At 42.3% G+C, this 14,033-nt stretch overlaps 1 protein-coding gene and 1 long non-coding RNA gene across 4 annotated transcripts in view; one reads left to right on the top strand and one right to left on the bottom strand.

The window, feature by feature from the left end:
• PLCB4 (phospholipase C beta 4) overlaps positions 1-14,033 on the bottom strand; it is a 714,891-nt gene that overhangs the window by 700,596 nt on the left and 262 nt on the right. The window lies entirely within an intron of this gene.
• Positions 13,495-14,033, top strand: part of LOC117357109 — a 180,745-nt gene continuing 180,206 nt past the window's right edge. The window contains exon 1 of the long non-coding RNA XR_004538769.1: positions 13,495-13,706. This is a non-coding gene — a long non-coding RNA (uncharacterized LOC117357109). The remainder of the gene's footprint in view (positions 13,707-14,033) is intronic.

A 14,033-nucleotide genomic window follows, 5' to 3' on the forward strand; every position in this document is an offset into this window, starting at 1 on the left:
TGACATGTACTTTTTTTTTTTTTTTAATAGAAAAGGCACCGCTATCAGTGATTTTAGTTACCACAGAGGCATATGAGATCTTGGTCTATTTATTCCAACAAAGAAAGACTAAGAAGCATTTTTAATCATGCAAACATTTGTTCTTACTGTAACAATTTAATAGTAGGGGTGGGGGTGGGGGGAAGATTAGTAGATTGATTTAAGAAGAAAATGGCCATAATTCCAAGAGATGGCAACAATACAGAGTTCTAGTATCCACATACTTCTACCCAGAGCAGGTCCTGAGGATTTTCTCTGCTTCTACTTCCATACACCTACCCATAAAACATAAACACAGAAATTATAGCACACAGGAACAAGCTAATGTTTGATCAGCTGCATATTGGCAAGCCAACCATCGAGCCAACACACTGCATGCTGCTGTAAGCTGCAAAAGAAACCTGATTATAACAGCTCTGGCTGTAATGCAGTCATCTGATGCTGCACATTATGGAGGCATTTTAGAAACCATTTTCAGCATTAAAAAGGTAATTCCATAAAGAGCACAGAAATTTAGGAACCAATTGTGTGCACCAGTTTATACAATAGGTGTGTTTACACGCATATGAGCTAAGCAAAATTGGCTATTCAGTAAGTAGGGCCAGATTCAGAAAACGGACCTCAAAGTTACATTATAAAACTCTGTGCAGCATAACAATTGTTTGTGCACTGGTATTTTTCTGCTGGGGATTTTCTTTTCCTCTCTATTTTCATTGGCTTGAGTACGACATGAGTGCAAGTTAAAGATTCTTGCAGATGACAAGTAATTTTGTGCCTGTTAGAGATGAGCATCCAGAAGGTTTTTGTTTGCGTGTGTTTGCATGTATGTGTGTGTGTTTGTGTAAACAAATGTCATTATGTGTGTGCACCATGGCTTTGATTCTATAAATGGTGCCTAATATGTAACATAGAAACATAGAAATAGACGGCAGATAAGGGCCACGGCCCATCAAGTCTACCCACTCCAATGACCCTCCCTATCTATCTTTGCGGATAGATCCCACATGTCTGTCCCATCTGGTCTTAAAATCTGGCACGCTGCTGGCCTCAATAACGTGAAGTGGAAGACTATTCCAGCAATCAACCACCCTTTCGGTGAAGAAGAACTTCCTAGTGTCACCGTGCAGTTTCCCGCCCCTGATTTTCCACTGATGCCCCCTTGTTGCCGCGGGACCCTTGAAAAAGAAGATATCATCTTCCACCTCGATGGGACCCGTCAGGTACTTGAATGTCTCGATCATATCTCCCCTCTTTCTACGTTCCTCGAGTGAGTAGAGCTGCAACTTCCCTAACCGCTCCTCATAAGGGAGCTCCTTGAGTCACGAGACCATCCTGGTGGCCATTCTCTGGATCGATTCCAGTCTCAGCACATCCTTGCGGTAATGTGGCCTCCAGAATTGCACACAGTACTCTAGGTGCGGTCTCACCATGGATCTATACAGTGGCATAATGACTTCAGGTTTACGGCTGACGAAACTCCTGCGTATGCAACCTATGATTTGCCTTGCTTTGGATGAAGCTTGCTCTACTTGATTTGCAGACTTCATGTCTTCCCTGACAATCGCCCCTAAGTCTTTTTCTGCTTCAGTTCTTGTCAAGATCTCGCCATTTAGGGTGTAAATCTTGCATGGATTTCGGCTTCCCAGGTGCATGACTTTGTAGGCACCGAGGAGTGCAAGTATCATTCATAAGTTATACACCATTTACAGAATCACACCTAATTTCGCCTAACGTGGTCTTAGGTATAGGTAGGAATTGAAACTTTGCCAGGGTTTTCTTTCCCTAGATAAGTGAGGTGCCTACCAGTCAAAATACACCCATAATCCACTCCTTTAATAGAAAAAAATGCCCACAATCTGCCACGTAACAACAACTATTTTCTGGAAGGCACCTTGGAGTATACATCTACCTCAAAGTAGTAGACACTTACCACATTAGGCAACTACCATCTAATTATTTGCAATTTAATTGTAATTTTCAATTAATGACACCAATTAAGGCTTTTTAAATAACGAAGTTAGGTGCCAGGTTGGCTAGCCATGCCATTCTCATAGGCACCTAACTTTAGGCATCTTTTATAGAATACGGATCTAAGTGCATACAAGACCAAATTCTATATATATGTTGTCTTAAAAAATAGGCGCGGAAAAATTTTCACTTAATCTATAAACTGTCTCCAGAGAGAGGTATGGTTTATAGAATACGCATAACACCCACAATGCGTCTTCCATACAGCCGTGGATCTAGTTGAGGAAGTGTCCAGTTCAAACCGAGCCTGGAGTGTCATCCGGGCGATCCAGAGAGTGTAGTTGGGAGCTACCTCCTCCTTCCAAAATTACAGAATGAGTTTTTCCCCCAACAAGATGGCATGAAGAACAAATTTTTTATTGTGGAAATTCTAATTACCATATATACTCAAATATACAGTAAATTGACCTGAATATAAATCGAGGTAACCTTTTATACCCAAAAAAGGAGGAAAAAAGGTTGACTCTAATATAAACCTGGGGGGAGGGTGCAGTGCCTTGCTTTGCCCTGCCAGGCTCTGCACCCAGTTCCCCTCCCTCCCTCCCAGGTTCTGTACTCTTCCCCCCCCCCCCCAATGCCTTGCAGGCTTCCACCGGGCCTGCCGTGAGACCTGATGGTCCAGCGGTGGCAAGGGACAGGAGGGATCCCTCCTGCCTCCTGTCCCAGCTGATTCTAATTATTTTTATCTCACTCCTACCTCCCCACATACCTTAAGTATCCCTGGTGGTCCAGTGGTGAATCGTGGCAGGAGTGATCTTCCTTCTCTTCTGCCCATGCAAAACTGCTAGCTGATTGGCTGCTGTGAGTTCTTGTGGTCCCGCATGAACTCAAGACAGCCAATCAGCTAGTGGTTCTGCACGAGCAGGAGTGACCTTCCTTCCTGCCTGTGCAGAGCCACTAGCTGATTGACTGCTGAGGGTTCTCGCAGTCCCACAGTTCTGCATGAGCAAGAGTGAAAGAAGGTCGCTCCTGCACAGGCGGGAGTGAAGGAAGGTTGATCCTGCCACTGCTAGACCACCAAGAATACTTATGGTATGCAGGGGAGGTGGGAGGGAGATAAAAATAATTAGAATCGGGCTGGGACAAAAATTCCTGCCCTGACTACCGCTGAGCCACAAGGGATACTTAAGATACGCAGGGGAGATGAGAGGTAGTTAAAAATAATTTTAATCAGGCTGGAACACAAGGCGGGAGAGATTCAGCGCTGACCTGAATATAAACCGAGACCCCCATTTTTGGGCCATTTTTTTGGCCCAAAATCTCGGTTTATATTCGAGTATATATGGTAGTTCCAATTAGTGTCAATTGTTTGCTAATTGACAATTATCAGCACTGATTGGTTTATTAACCAATTAAGTTGAACACACAAATTGGAAATGCGCACAGATTTGCGCATGCAACTTTGGTTATGGTATATAGAATCTGGGGGACAGTTCATGCTATTTGCACATACCCCCAGACCCTATATAGGTTGTCCAAATGTGGGCATGGAGTCTAGATGGATGCATAAACTAGTAAGTCAATGGGCACTAATAACCAATTACTGAGGTTAATTAGAGTTAATTAGCACTATTTTGGATTCATGTATGCATCTGTCTATGCACTATTCTATAACAATGCATGCCCAAAGGGCAGGGAAATTCCAAATATTTAGGCATAGAGGGGCATTTTCGATAGGATGCCCACGTCTAATTTGGACGTTTTGGAAAAAAATGTCCAGAAATTCAGCAGAGAAAATGTCCATTTTCAAAATAGCCAGAAGTAATTTTTCACTAAAAAAAAAAAAAAACCCTGGGAAAAAGGCTGTTTCCTCTATAATGAGGGGGGGAGGTTTTTCCCCCCCAACACCCCTCACAACAGGAGCGCCAACAGTTCTAAGTAAAGTGGGGGGGGTTCCTCCCACACACACACATACCCTCAGACCGCTGTATAATAGTGTTTGAATCCAGGGTGCTGACGTCCTGTGTGCAATTCTCTGCCCTCAATTGGCCACGCGCAATTGTCTAGCGCGGTTGCTTATCCCTTCAGCTTCCCCATTAAAAGAGGTGCCTGGCTATTTTACCGACATACCGGAATGAGGACAAACTGAAACATACTCCCTTTAAATCTAAAATCTGAGAGCTCCAAGAGCCCCTCAAATTTTTGTACCAGAGGTTTTCTCTCTGATATTCTCTTATTGATTCACAGGTCTGAAAAGAAAGGAGGAAATATCTGGGCAAAGTAACTGTATAATGTGATTCCTCGACTAACCATGCCTTTAAGTGGCCGGGAACAGGTTGATGAGGACAAAATGCTAATTTATTTTCTGAGTTACATTAGTGTTGACGATAATAGGATTTTGCTTTGCTAAAGTGTCAATTACTGGTTTATACATCAAGGCACATGATTTGAAATCCTACTCTCCTAGATCACAAATGTCATGATCCAAAAGTCAATCCAACATCAGTCAGTTTAAGAGGGAGTGTGTAGCACAGTGGTTAGAGCTACAGCCTCAGCACCCTGAGGTTGTAGGTTCAAATCCCTTGCTGCTCCTTGTGACCTTGGGTAAGTCACTTAATCTACCAATGCTCCAGGTACATTAGATAGATTGTGAGCCCACTGGAACAGATAGGGAAAAATGCTTGATTACCTGATTGTAAACTACTTAAGTAACCTTGATAGATGGTATTTAAATACCTAAATAAATAACTATAGATTTAAAAAAATCTAACCAGTAGAATTGAGTTTAACTTACAATGGCATTTATATTCTGCTTCAGATACAACAAAAAAAGTTTCAAACTCTGTGACTCTGGAAAATCCATTAATGTTAGAAAAAAAATATCCTGCCATGGTGCTACTGGAGCTGTCGTCTCAACCTTTATGAACAATACTTATCCAGACTCCTCTTAGTTTCAGGAAATGAAAACATGATACTGTAGGTCTCTTTCCCACTAGATTTTCATTGCAAACAGAGTGTTCTCCTCTATCAGAAATACTATATATCTCTTTCCTATTTTGATGGGCGTTGTTTTCTGTATTGGTACATATTTTGCATTGTAAACTACCTTGACTGGTTTGTACAGAAAAGGCAGTATAGCAAATCCCAACAAACATAAATTAAAGGCACATTTATATAGCAAAAAAAACTGCACTCTCACAAAACACCAAACATATCTCTCAAAGAAATACCACTATCAAAATTGAACAAAATCTTAGCTGCCGGTTGAGTTCTTCCAAAGATTCACCAGAGGTCAATACTTCAGTGCCAATTCCTTTTGGAGCAGCACGGTTTTGTAATACGCAAATTTACTCAGCTGAAGTCTTCACATTTCTTCCAACAAGAACCGTGTATTACCTGCTATCCTGGTTGCGTCAGGGGAAACCATACATTCATCTGTGCACTAACGGCTTAACAATAAAACAAAAAACTGTGGATACAGATGTTCTGGAATTGATTTATTGTGCGGTCATATAAAACCATAAAAATACAATGATAAAAATCCAAACGGACACTACACGGTCCGTGTTTCGGCAAAAACGCCTTCCTCATAGCGTTTTTTTTTTTTTTTATGTTTAAATCTATTTTATTAAGCAACAGTAAGTACAACAGCAATAATAACCATGGAATGCATTTTCATCAAACACCCGCGGAGGACTGGACTCTTATGTCCTCCCCGGACCCACCATACCCCCACCCCCCAACAAAGACAACCCTACCCCCCCACCCACCCCTCCCCATCCCCCCCATATACAGAAGACTCGCATGCAGGGAACAGCAGAGACATCTAGAAGCACAGTGTCAGAGATGGAGTCTATTCAAGACCCGGCTACGACTCTCAGGAGGCAAAATGTTCAAATAGGGCGTCCAAGTGTGAACAACTACTTTAGCTTGTCTACGGTGTTCTTTGCTCACATGTTTTAAGATCATAGACTGTTTTCAGTCCAATTCTTTATATGTGTGTTTGCAAACCATTGCACCTGAGGAAGGCGTGTTCGCTGAAACACAGACCATGTAGGGTCCATTTGGATTTTTAGCATTGTACTTTTTATCATTGGATTTTTATGGTTTTAGATGACAGCGTACAATAAATCAATTCCAGAACATCTGTATCCACAGTTTTTTTGTTTTTATCGGTGGATTGTTTTCACTGTGGATTATTGGGTCTTCTTTACAAACCCCAAAAACTCCACATACAGGCAGTCCCCGAGTTACAGACGCCTGACTTAAGTACGACTCGTATTTAAGAATGTTGTTGTGGCTTCATTTGATTTCAATGAGCAGTATTTCCAGTGACATAGACTCTTACGTTTCTCATGTAGCAGATTCAGGAATGATGCATGGCCACATTAAGAACAGTGTGTGGTTGTGCATGCTGTAGCTTAGAAGAAACACTTTTAGGGACAGTTGGCCCTTTCATCCGCTGGAAGCAGAGGTAAGCAGCAAGAACTTTAAAATCTACAAGTTCTCAGTTACATACAAATTCAGCTTCAAAACAGCTTTAAAAACGTAACTTGTTCTTAACCCGGGAACTGCCTGTACTCCAAAGCTCTCCCACTATTAGCATAGTAACTTGTTGAGAATACATTTATATAGCTACCATATAATAATTAATAAGATAACCTAGTTTTTGGTTATATATGTCTTTATTGTTTTTATTAATGTATTTTTTTGTGCATGTTTTATATTATCATCAATGTATTATTGTAAACCACTTCAACATTTTCCTCCCTTTTACAAAACCATAGTGCTTTTTTTTTTTTAGCACCGGCCACAGTGGCATCAGCTCTGATGCTCATAGAATTTCTATAAGTGTCGGAGCTGTTACCGCCGTGGCTGACGCTTAAAACCGCACTATGGTTTTGTACAAGGGGACGGGTGTTATGATAGATATAACATAAATATATTAAAATGAAATGTAGGCAGTCATTTTAGAAGCACTATGAGCTAAATTCAGTGAATGGTGCTCAAACAGTATAAACTGCACTCCAAGTTGGGCATCATCTTTTGTCTCTGTACCTTCCCTTCCACTGTCATATCCAACATTTCTGTCTCTTTCCCACTGTCTACCATCTCTCTCTCTCTCTCCCTGCCTTGGGCCCATGGTCAAACCTCTCTATTCTCCTCCATGCAGCATCTCTCCCTTCCTCCCCTCTATTATCATGTACAACATTTCTTTCACTCTCCCCTGTAATCCAAGGTCTGCATCTTTGGGTCGCGATATCGGCAGTGACTCTCAAATGCTTCCTACTGCTAACCCGGAAGTCTCCCCTCTGCCACGGAGGGACTTCCAGGTCAGCAGCAGGCAGCAGGTCGGAAATGCTGCCGATACCATGACATGGCAAGATTAGTAAAGGGGGTGGAATCTGGGGAAGAGTTTTGGTAGGTCTATGGTGGAGTTTGGGAGGTCTGTGGTTGTGGGTACTCAGTTGATATTTGTTAGACTTCCCTGCTGGCACGCCCTACTGGCATTTCAGGGCATGGACGTCAGCGTAATGATGTCACACATGCATGTGATGTCATCATGGCGACATCCGCGCAATTCTGGGTGCCTCGAGCCATAGCCACTACCTTTAGTGTGCCCCAGCTCGAAAAAGTTTGAGAGACACTGAGCTAGGACCTAACAGAGAAGAAAATACTTTTTTGTTTGTTTTGTTTACACCACACCACTGGGGTAGGGTTGGAGAGGGTAAAAGTGGGTGGGGTGGGTGAAGAGGCTACAAAATAAACCCGTCAGGATGTTTGAAATTTAAAAAAAAACAAAAAAAAAACACCCAATTGGGCAGGAAAATCAAATCGAATAATCGATTCAATAGGCCGAATCGAATCTAAATTTTTTTCTCTGAATCGGGCAGCACTAGTGCACGTGTGAATGTTAAGAAAGGGAGTGTGGATCGGCGCAGAAACAGAGGCTCATTTTCAAAGCACTTAAGACACACAAAGTATCATAGATTTCTAATGTACATTGTACAGTATGTCTAAGTGCTCTGAAAATGAGCCTCTTAAGCATTATTCTTGGGCACCTTAAGTGTGTTTATAGGTGAATCTACCATTTCTGCCCCATTTTGGCACCTTGCAGTTAGGGGCTACTTATTTAGCGCAGCGTTCTAACATTCAGAGCCATATATAAAATTCCCCAACGTTATTCTAATGCTTTACCCATGTAAGTACTCCCCTTTCACCCTAATTCTATATAGTTCACCACAAGTTAGATGCCAATCAGGTGCGTAACTTTGGGGGCTAAAATAGAAGATAATGCACTAGAACTGGGGTAAATGGCAGTACACACGTAACGGCACTTAGATGGTATTCACCAAGGTAGCGCCTAAGGGCTGGATTCTGTAAGTGGCGCCTAAATCAACAGTCGCCTCCAAAAGTGGCACCGGCTGCATGTCAGTCACGCTCAGGCACTGTTGAAAGAACCGCAGCTAACTGCGCCTATCATAAAACTCAGGCGCCCATAATGTAGGTCAGGGTTTTACAGGCCTACGTTGCAGACGCCTAAGATCTTTTGAGAATCGCTCCTAGTGGCGCCTACTTCTTTTATTAACAAGTTTTTTTAAAAAAATTGGTTTTTAACAGCAGTCAATGACCACACCAATTAAAGTCAATCAAAGCAATTAAGTTAGGCAGTGGTAGGGCGCCTACTGCCATCTGACTTGTGATGCCGTTTACAGGAGGAAACACTGGTTTTCAACCCAGTCCTCAGGGACCACCTGGCCAGTCAGGTTTTCAGGATATCCGCAATGAATATGCATGAGAGATATGCATGCTGTGATCAGTGACGTAGTGAGGGTAAAAGGCGCCCGGGATGGTGGCACCCCCCCCACTCGTCTCCGCCTTCCCCCCCCCACACACTCATTCCCCTATCCTGCCTGCCATGCGCACCACCTTCCCTTCCCCCATACCTCTAGTTGAAATTGTTGCTCGCAGCGGTCAACAACATGCTCCTCGCAACCCCGTCGGCTCTCCCTCTGACATCACTTCCTATGCACGGCACCCGGAAGTGACGTCAGAGGGAGAGCTTATGGGGGTCATGAAAAGAACGTTGTTCACCGCCTTGAACAACTTCAGCTAGAGGTATGGGGGAAGGGGGATGCGCATGTGGAGAGGAGGATTGGGAAGAGGCAGGGAAGCAGGCAGGAGGAGAGGCGCCGGCATCCCTACCAACATGGCGCATGGGGCGGACCACCCCCCCCCTTGCTATGCCACTGATGCTAATACATCTCATGCATATTCATCGTGGACATCCTAAAACCTTGACTGGCCAGATGGTCCATGAGGACTAGGTAAAAAACAAAACAAAAAAACAACCACACAGCTTTAGCGCACAACTTCAAGGGGTTATGCACATGGGCAAGTTGCAGAGGCATAAAACTTATAGAATATTGTAAACTGCATGTCTAGGTGCAAAGATTGAGGTGCTAACATTTACATCTTCTCTGTATAAGGCATAAGTACCAGCAAGTCACTTAATCCTCCAGAACCCCAGGTACGTTAGATAGAATGTGAGCCCGCCAGGACAAATAGGGAAAATGCTTGAGTACCTGATTGTAAAACCGCTTAGATAACCTTGATAGGCGGTATATAAAATCTTAATAAATTTGAAACTTAGCATAAAAACGCCAACTTTCTCTCTATTCTATAATAGATATAAGCACCTAGATGCCATTATAGAATACTTACTATCTTAGCACACAGATTACTAGTGCTAAACAGCAGCTACTCAGCGCAGATGCCAATCAAGTGCTAGGTGCCACTTATAGAATCCCACCTAACAGTGCCTAGGCATGCTTAGATATCGCTAGGCATCCTGGAGGCAGGCATAGTATATTAGGCCAGGTTTTCAATGGCCTAATTTACTGGCACCTGAGTCAATCACACCTATTCTCTGTCTCTAACCATGCCTACATTTCAGATAGGCATCATTTAGCATCAGAGGGTACCTCGACTTAGGGATTGCTAGGCCAAACTCTTAATTGCTAATTTAATTTTTTTTTTTTTTTTGATTGGATGAAAACTGGCGCACTCAATTACCATGCCAATTAAGTCAATTTAAATAATGTTGTGTGTGGTTTCCAAAGTTAATTTTCACTAGGCGTCCTTGATGTAGGGATCTTATACAGAATCTGGCCCTTAGTGCCCTTTATAGAAATGTCCTTTATCAGCCTAATTCTATATATGGCACTCAAAATTACATGAGGAAATTTGGGTACGTGCTCAATTTTCAAGTCAATCAGTGCCATTATTGGGCGTTAATAATTAGTTATTGGTGCTAATTGGCATCAATTAAAATTTGTGCGCACATTTTAAGCCACCAGGATCCATGTGTATTAACCGTGGATCCGAAAAGAGGAAGCAGCCATGGGCAGATCAGGGGCATTCCTGATGGTTTTATAACATGAAGAAGATCCACATGTAATTTAAGCAGGAAATTTTGCACCAGGTTTTACTCATGTAAATTCTCGTGCCTACAACTGGGCATGGATCCAGGTTCCAAACACTATTCTATAAATGATGCCCAACTCCAAATGCCATTCATAGAATAGTGTTTAGTGTGAAACTTTACTAGTGACGATTTTTCAGTGCCATATATATATATAATTTTGGCCTAAGTGTATATTTCTCAAATAAAGTGACTAGTGGGGGTAGTGGGGATCCTGATTTGATGTGTTCTGTATATCTGAGCTGACATCCTCAACCTTATTCTGAAACCTCCAATAATTCACAGATGATGTTGTTATGATAAAACAGAGGGAATTAAATGAGAGGATGTTGTAATACACTGAGATTTTTTTTTTAAATACAGAAACAGTTTTATAACAGACTTCAGCTTTAAAAAAATGGTGCCTAAGATAACAGAAAATAATAAAACAGGGGAAACAAAACCACAAACTCAAAAGTACAAAACCAGAGTGGAATTGCCTAAGATAACAGCACAGATCTGTTGTTTATCTAAATAAAAACCCACATACAGTTTCTTAAAATTATGTATTGACACCCAAATGTGGAGTCAGTTTCACTAGAGATCTGATTTTCAGATGAACACTGGCTGTTTTAGCAATGCTTTCAAAAGATGGCGCTGACATAGGTTAGACTTCTATTTTCCGTTTATGATCAGGTAGTTTCCTGTATCAGAACCTGACACCCAGGTTGTGCTCTGTTTTATTCAACTCAACCTGGTCAAAGCATTTTGCAATGTGGCATCAGCCTGCATTGATTCTATCACTTACAAAAGCTTGTCTTACAATCCTAACAAACTTAGGCCCCCTTTTATCAAGCTGCATTAAGGTGTTTTTTTTTATCACCGGCCTCTGCGGTAAGAGCTCCGACACTCATAGGAATTCTAAGACCACTGGAGCTTTTACTGCGGTGGCCGGTGATAAAAAAAAAAAAAAAATCCTAATGTGACTTGATAGAAGGGGAAGGGGGGGAGCTTAAATTTTACAAAATAAACAATTTTGATGCATTTTGTTTATCTTTCATGATTGTTCTGAATCCCTGCTAAAACCATGACCTCTTTTCTAGCAAAAGTGAGCATGCTGAATTTTTTCACACTGTGCACATACAGTACGATGATATTTTATATTTTAATTCCTTGAATTGCTTTGGTATCATTCCTTATCTACTTTACCATCAAGGCTGAGCTTTTGTTTTTTTGTATTTTTTTAGAATCTAAAATCACATTAGTTAATTTGTATACACAGATATCTGTCACTTTCACATTGCACCCAGCATTTGTGAATTTCAGCTTTTTATTCTTTAATCACTATTCTTTTTTATGCTAGAGGAAGGATTTCCAGTTTCAGTATGACTGCTAAGAATCCTGATTTTTGAAGATCCCTGGGTCCTTTTAACTGTATGCCATTAAAGAGGAAGCTGAGAAGTACCACACAACGGTATGATATCAAGCCTATACGCTGTATTTACTGTTAACATATTACGTTCAAAGAGGTTTTATTTATGCTGATTATCATGTTATTAAAGCATGTGTCCCCACTCATACAAAGTACAGCATAAGCTTATTTTCGACATCTAGACTTCCTTGTTGGCTATTGAAAACACAACCTCCTACTATCTCAAATGACAACTAAAATTTCCACAAGCTTTTACATTATTATGTATTACTTGAGTAAATTAAAGTTCAAAAGTGCAGTCCATTTACTCCAGATACAAAATGAACATTGTGGGCTTAGTAAGAACAACTTAATTGCAACAAACAAGACATAGGGCTCCTTTTACTAAGGTGCGCTAGCGTTTTTCCTCTGAATATCTACTTATTGTATTTCACTGAATGTCCAGCACTCTTGATTGTAAACCGCCTAGAAGTCGCAAGATTGTGGCGGTATAGAAGAATAAAGTAATTTTTATTATTACCGCGCGCTACGCTTCTGGAACTAACGCCAGCTCAATGCTGGCATTAAGGTCTAGCGCGTGCGTGGCAATGTGGCACACGCTATTCCGCGCGTTAAAGCCCTAGCGCACCTTAGTAAAAGGAGCCCATAGTAACAGGTGCCCGACTACAATGTAAAGTATAATTTCAAAGCAAAGCCAGGGAGAAAGAAGCACAATACACATCACTTTAAAGAGGTATTAAATCAGGTCCGTAAAGGTTTGTGGAGGTTCCAAATAAGTAAACATTCACTGGTTTTATGCATTGGCAATTGGAGACCTACTCAAGGGCTTAAGAATGCCTAAGAATGAATGTGGTGCCCAAATATGACAGGCGCTGAAAAGTTCTTAGCCCAACCAAGACGAGAATGACACGGACGTGCTTCCATTAGTGATCTGAAACGATGTCCAAAATATAGAATCTCGTTTCTGCCAATTGGCACCTCACAAAACACAATAACAGTCTTTTCAGCTACAGCAGCAAAAATAATGCTCATAATTTAGGAAGTTGGTCGGGCTGAGAACTTTTCAGCACCCCCTCGTGAAGCTATCTTTTGCAACCGCCAATGCAATTATCCCTTCGATTTTAAGTTGTTCCCATAATAGGCCTAGAAGCTTAGAGATATTGTTAAGAAATGTATTTCCTGCAGAAACTCTCCCATCTTTCTATACTCCTATATTTTCTCTAAACAAGTTTGTACCGTTAAACATTTGCTCTATATAAACAATAAAAACTCATTATAAAATCTGTCGCTACCGTCTTCCTTATCTCCAACTTGGGACTCCATGGGCTCTTTTTATCAAGCCGCGCTAGCGTTTTAACGCGCGTTAAACCGCCAGCCTCGCCGGCCGCTAACGCCTGCCTTGAGCAGGCGGTAGTTTTTTTGGTCAGCGCGGGGGTTAGCGCGTGATTAAAACTTGCACGTGCGCTAACCCCGCTAGTGCGGCTTGATAAAAGGAGCCCCATATGTTTTTTTCAAGCCAAACACAAGAGCTGCTTTAAGACACAGACGTAGTAAAGGGTTTCCCCATTTGTGTAGCTATGGGAAACACGATGAGCACATCTGGACTACAGCAAAACTCAAGCAGGTGCCTGTCCTTGGCAAGGAAAGTTTAGTGTTCAGATTAAGTACCGTGCCAGACCGCTAAGTAACAGAAGATACCACACTGGTCTAAGCACCAATAACCAAAGAAATTGCACGGGGTATTTTCTGCATCACTACGAAAGAGAAATTCCTTGCCGGCTTTCCTCAATGTTCCCAAAGCAGGTAAGGGCGAAGAAAGGGAATACAATGTATAAACGGACAGCACTGAAACACCACCAAGGCAAACACTAACAGCATGGCAGAGATCACGGAGCAGCAGAGAGGGCAAAGTGTGAGGAAGAGCGCCTGTAAGTACTGAGCCAGGCAGCCGCTTCCACAGCCGTAGGTTCTAAAGACCTGCACGAGCTCCCTGCGCGCGCTCGCGGACAACCCCCCCCCCCCCCCTCTTTACCCGCGCGGCCGCCGCCAGCCGGTCCCTCCACCATGCCCTGCGCTGCCCGGGCCCTCTCCAGCAGCACCCGCACCCCGGGATCCCTGCCCCAGCTCTAG

This window comes from Geotrypetes seraphini, chromosome 3, assembly GCF_902459505.1.
Source record: "Geotrypetes seraphini chromosome 3, aGeoSer1.1, whole genome shotgun sequence".
Taxonomy (NCBI): Eukaryota; Metazoa; Chordata; class Amphibia; order Gymnophiona; family Dermophiidae; genus Geotrypetes; species Geotrypetes seraphini.